The sequence below is a fragment of the Cynocephalus volans genome, chromosome 5, assembly GCF_027409185.1.
Source record: "Cynocephalus volans isolate mCynVol1 chromosome 5, mCynVol1.pri, whole genome shotgun sequence".
Lineage (NCBI taxonomy): Eukaryota > Metazoa > Chordata > Mammalia > Dermoptera > Cynocephalidae > Cynocephalus > Cynocephalus volans.
The window spans coordinates 41,161,651-41,167,834 of NC_084464.1; the positions used below are offsets into that span (position 1 = coordinate 41,161,651).

The following is a 6,184-nucleotide window of genomic DNA, read 5'->3' on the forward strand; positions in this document are numbered from 1 at the left end:
AAGAGTTTTATCCTGTGAACATCACACCATTCTAACCAGGATGGCTCCTTGAAGGGCATTAATTGCAACTTTGGGATTTATCCTCCCAAAGGCCCCAGTCAAAGAAAGTAAGTCTTTTTGTTTCCATAAAGATCCCATTTGCTCTGGCATGAAGGGATTCATTCCCTGATAACTTGAATGCCCCAAAGTGTTCCTATATTCTGCTAAAAGCAAATCTTTTGGACAAACTCAGGCTTTCTTTTCTGTGGTAATGATAATTACAGTTATTTTCAGATTCTGCTCTCCATTGCTAGATTTCATACATTAGCAAAAATGGTATAAGAAGGCCATTAGGTTGATGTTTTCAGGTTGCATGACAACCAGAGAGCCCGCACAGCAGTTTATACATGATGAGGTCATAGTCCAAGAGAGAATGACAGGGAATGTGGACAAACACAGGAAGGTAGTACCGAAAGAATCAGTTGATGAAGCACTGCTTAGGAACTAGATAGATAGCTCTCTTTTTTCAAAACTGCTGAAAGAGTAGATTTTAAATGTTCTCATTACAAAAAAATAAGTCTGTGAGGTGATAGATATGTTAATTAGCTTGATATAATCATTCCACAATGCATACATATATCGAAGCATTACATTGCACCCCATAAATACAATTATTATTGTTCAACTACAACTTAAAATAAATAAAATCAAATCAGGCAGAGTGTAAAGAAATGAATATGATAAGAATTAGAAAAGTGTCTTTTAGTGATAGCGCAGGTGGGAAAAGAGTGCTAAGTCATTTGTTTTCTCTGTAGTGTTTGATTTAAAAGAAGAGAGAAGATATTTTATTCCATAGCTCAAAAAGCTACATTTGATAGGGTCTTCATTTCCCTCTTTCCCACCAAGAAGAAAATCAAAGCTGCACCAAACTTTTCACTACATGTTACCTATTTTTTCCCCCTTATTTCTCATCCTTTTTTAACTCTAGAAGAATGCAGAAAGACAGGTCATGCAACAGACTATCACGGCTGCCACTTTTAATTGATGTAGTAAGGAATTCAGACAGCTGCATAAGGGAAGAAAATTATGTCTGCATCAGAGAAAGTATCCACATTTGAGTTCAAATATTTTGTGGTGCATTATCTCTCATTCTAGGGCAATTTTTAAAAGTTCCTTGGAATTTTTCTATCATCTCTCTAAAGGTCAATGATTGTTTACATTACCAATAATATGAAAAGATGTACGAATATCTTTGTGCCTGCCTGAGTCAGTCTCCCAGTCTTGGACCAAATTCAGTGTTCCTGGCTCTTCAACTGTTAACTCAGCAAATCAGACACCCCCTTACATCTTTTTCTAGTCAAGATTACTACATTAAATCCATAAAAGTTCCTCAAAAGACTGAAGGTGAGTCTGTTGTGGTTGAATTTGTCTTTTGTTGTATTCTATCAGAAGGTATGCTAGGAATAATTGGCTATGGCAGGAGGGGAGCAGAAATGGCACAGCAAAGCTATTTAGGAATACTTAAATGGTGAATTACTATATCTTATAGTAAAAACTGTAGAGTATAAAAATGTTTATCTTTCCTATAAAAGATTGATAATGCCCAGGAGGAAACAAGCAACTGAAAGTCAAAAAGTCAGTGCACATTTAAATTTTCTGTTTGTTTTTTTACAAAAGAAAAACTGCGAGATGAATTTGTCATTGAATTTTGTGCAAAGTTCATATATTTTTAATTGTCTAGTAATATTAATGTTTATTCAGAAGCTCCATTACCAATTGTAGAAAACCCAAAACATATCAATTATAAATTATACCTCTGAATTTAAATAATATCTCAGTTATTGTCCTAAAGCATATGAAGTATTGCAGAAACTATGTTTAAGTCCTTTTGTCCAGGTCTCAGAGCCCTGTGATATATACTATTTCAATGCCAAATACTACAACCAGAGTTCCTCTCCTCCTTCCTGCACTCAAACACCCTGCCTTTTTCTCTTGCCCCCTCCCTACATTTGTCTTAGCCTCTGTATTCTTTTTTTAACTTACAATATTAGTTATATTCTCATTTGCCTCCGAAAGCATTTCATCACTTCCCCAATCTATTTCACTTCTTTATTAATCAGCTTTACTCATATTTTGAATACTAATCAGTTTGTGTGTGCATGTACATGTCTGTTTATACTTCCATTTTCATGGTTTTTTGGGGTCTAGAAACAAGATGCTAGAATAAATAAAGTAGTAATAACATTTTATTCTCTCTATAATTATATTCAATTAAAGGTAATTTTTTCAGCTAAAATTAATACTTAAAAAACCCCAATTTTTTGTCACCTGTGAAACTCCCATCTATATGCAAGATAATTGACTGCAGTTATTTCTTTCTCTGTAACTGCAAAGTTGAAAATAGCCTGAATATGCAGAAAAGGGGCACAACTTAATGTAGTTTTATAAAAAATAATTTTTTGTGATAATCATCCTTTCTGGCCGTGGAGTATCTTAGACTTCATTTACCCAAATGCTGATTTAGGGATGTATTAAATGAACTCAGTTACTTGAGGAGTTATTGATTGTATCTATAACAGGACAAATATCTGAATGAAACATAAAAAGAAAACTATAAAATTATACTTATGATGGCACACAATATTATATTTGGAAGTGGCATACATGTTTTTCCCAATCTGTTTGCTAGTGTTTGACAATGAAGGAGAGGCCTTTGAGTTTATGTGATTCTTTCTTCAGGCACAAAAAAAAAAAAAAATGAATGATGATGGAAAAAAATGCAAATTCTGAAGGCTTCTTTATTTGGCTGGGTTTTTCTAACTGGCCTCATCTGGAACTGGTGCTCTTTGTGGTTGTCTTGATATCCTACTTGATGACACTGATAGGTAACCTGTTCATCATCATCCTGTCATACCTGGACTGCCATCTCCACAGTCCCATGTACTTCTTCCTCTCAAACCTGTCTTTTCTGGATCTCTGCTACACCACCAGCTCCATCCCTCAGTTGCTGGTCAACCTCTGGGGTCCGGAGAAGACCATCTCTTATGCTGGTTGCATGATTCAACTTTATTTTGTCCTCGCACTGGGAACCACAGAGTGTGTCCTACTGGTGGTGATGTCCTATGACCGTTATGCAGCTGTACGTAGACTTTGCATTACACTGTCCTCATGCACCCTCATTTCTGCCACCTGTTGGCTGTAGCTTCTTGGGTAAGTGGCTTTACCACCTCAGCACTTCATTCCTCCTTTACCTTCTGGGTACCCCTGTGTGGACATCACAAAGTGGATCATTTTTTCTGTGAAGTTCCAGCACTGCTGCAATTATCGTGTGTTGATACCCATGCTAATGAGCTGACCCTCTTGGTCATGAGCTCCATTTTTGTCCTCATACCACTTTTTCTTATTCTCAGCTCCCATGGTGCCATCACCCGGGCTGTACTGAGGATGCAATCAACCATTGGACTTCAGAAGGCCTTTGGGACATGTGGAGCCCATCTAATGGTTCTATCCCTGTTTTTCATTCCAGTCATGTGCTTAATACAGTTTAATAAGTGTTAGCTGTTATTACTGGTAAGTATTAACTGAAAATGTCACTGTGGTAGGTAATATGACCACAGGATGGATATAAGGTGCAGTCCCTGAGCTCCAGAGCTTACAGAGGACATAAGATTAACGCGCCTTAAGTGACTGGCCATTGTGTAGGTGCTCAGTTATGTGGGAGGATGGGATTTAGAGAAGGAAAGACAGATGCAGACAGCTGCAGGCTGGAGATGCCAAGGAGGTAAGTGTTGAGGATGGTTGGAGTTTTGACAGATGCAAAGAAAGGAAAAGCTCAGTGGGAGCGAGAAGCAGCCCAGAGGAGGGGAGTGCCATGTAAAGGGGGCACATAACACTTGGAAGGAACAGGAGCCGCGGCTCACTGCACCTGACTTGCCCCAGCTGACAACCAGAATCTCGTCTCAGGGGTGAGGCAGAGCCCCCTGAAGAAGGCATCTCATCTAGCACCCAAGGGTTCTGCAAATCTTGAGCCCATGAAAACCAGCTCAGGAGTTGAGAATGAATAAGTCCACACTCGGGAATGAGAATCAATACCAGGTTTCCTTACAGTTACTTTGAACATTATATATGATACCATGAGTTTCTAATATTAATTGCTCTTTCATTTCCAACTTAAGTTGATTGAAACCCTTAGCTGAGTGGGGCAATGAGAATCAACTCTGTTCTGTTCAGACTTGGGTTTCTGTTTATCTCTGGCTATCCAGTTCCTACCTCCTCTGTGTCCAAAATTATTCCTATTCCACAGGGACCTAAACTCAGATAAATGCTAAAACTACCTAATCACACATCAAAGAACAGTCTTCATTTTGGTGTAGCACTGTAAGTTCAGAGTGTTTTGCAATTACATTCCTAAGAAGTCTTTGCTTTCTCTAATTAGCTCTCCAAAATATCAGCCCAGGATGCATTTTATCCTGGGAAGAATTTCTCCCTTTATTTGCCCAATTTTGCATCACTGCTCTTTCTTCTTCATCTGAACACTTTTTCTCCCATTTTTCTCTTTTCTGCCCAAGTCACTGATGGGAGAGATGAGATTGAAGTTGGTATTTTGCCCTCTTGAAATCAATTGCAGGTGAGACTCAATCTCAAAATGGTTGTCTTTCTAGGCAGGAACAAAAACACCATATCTCCTGGGTAATGGTATTGAAGCCTGTCTAGCTTCCTAAAAACTTTGTAAACAGTATACAGTGACAACATAATAATAATAACTATGAGTAGACATGTGCTATTTGCAGATTCACTGTAAATTCTGCAGACACGCACTAGAACTTGTGGGCACTTCAGCTGGTGGTGTTAGGGCAGCTGGGGCTCACTGCTGCAATGGACATAAATGCCCTGATCACTGTGTCCCACATACCTGGTTGAACTTAGTGACATCTGTCTACCCTGAGGGCTCTATAATGTTTGTTTCTGGCTCGTGAGGCCACTCCTGTTTTAATATTTTTCCAGAGGTATATTGGCCTGAGGCCCCTGGAAACATTGCTTCATTGCCTGGCCATGTAAGAATCTGACCTATTTTGTGGAGGCAAATTTATTCTGGCCCTAGAGTTTTTTCATGCAAAATAAATAAATGAAAGTTTTTACTGCTGAATAGGTCCCGTTTACCTGAGTCAATTGCAGCTACTGAAATGACCAGGTCTGTAAATGCTGTTTTAATGGGAACAAGATTTTCACAGGCCCAGATTGGGTCGGTCCACGCCTCAAAAATAAAAAAGTTCTCACCTTGGGTTCTATAGCTGGGTTACTGGGCAGGGCCACCTTTTTGTATCAGATTGTTTTTAACACATGTGGCTCTCTCTTTAGGGCTACGCCCATCAATGGTGCGATATTTGTGGTTACACAGAGCAGTACAATCCACCCATCTTGGTTTTTTAATTACTGTTAACAGAGGAGCAAAACTACCCTTCTCCTATCCTCCCACAGAGGAGGCTGAGGAGGATGCCAAGAATCTACTCCTTGCAAGATGACATTTCAGAGCACAGGGAGTCTAGGTTTTGTGTACTGAAGGGTACACAGAATGTTTATCAAGAGGCAGTGTCTCCAACGCAGGGCCCTTTCTTATTCCCGGTTGGCTCAAAGATGCACAGTTTGAAAATTGGGGTGGGGGTGGGGAGCGATGAAGTCAAAGGACAAGAGGTAACATTGCTTTGCTAACAAATCCAAGTTCAAACTCCTCTGTTTGGCAAATGAGGAAAATATCCCTTCCTTCTTAAAATTCGAGACAACATTCTGGGAAAATAGGTAAGTGTTTGTCGCTAGAAGATGTGTGGGTTTGATTCAATGGTTGTCTGCGCGGTCACCCGTGGGGATCTCTAAGGAGACCGAGTGAGAGCCGCGCCTGCTGCACAGCGGCAGCCGTGAGGCCCGAGCCAGGCGAGCCCTGGGGTGAGGCCCTGTGAGCTGGAGGGGGCTTCTAAAGGTCTGGTGAGATAAGCTAGCTGTACTGATCCAACCACCACGCGTTGTACACAACTGTTGAAAGTCGACGTTGTACCCCACGTATAGGTATAATATGAATGAATGAATGAATGAATGAATGAGTGAATGAATGAATGAATGAATGAATGAATGAGTGAATGAATGAATGAATGAGTGAATGAATGAGTACATAAATAATGGTTTTGTCCCCGCCCCCCCAGGCCTGGATTTG

The 6,184-nt window shown here is 39.9% G+C and overlaps 1 pseudogene; it reads left to right on the forward strand.

The window, feature by feature from the left end:
- Positions 1 to 2,736: 2,736 nt before the first annotated feature.
- Positions 2,737 to 3,537, forward strand: LOC134378961 (olfactory receptor 2J3-like; annotated as a pseudogene).
- Positions 3,538 to 6,184: the final 2,647 nt, after the last annotated feature.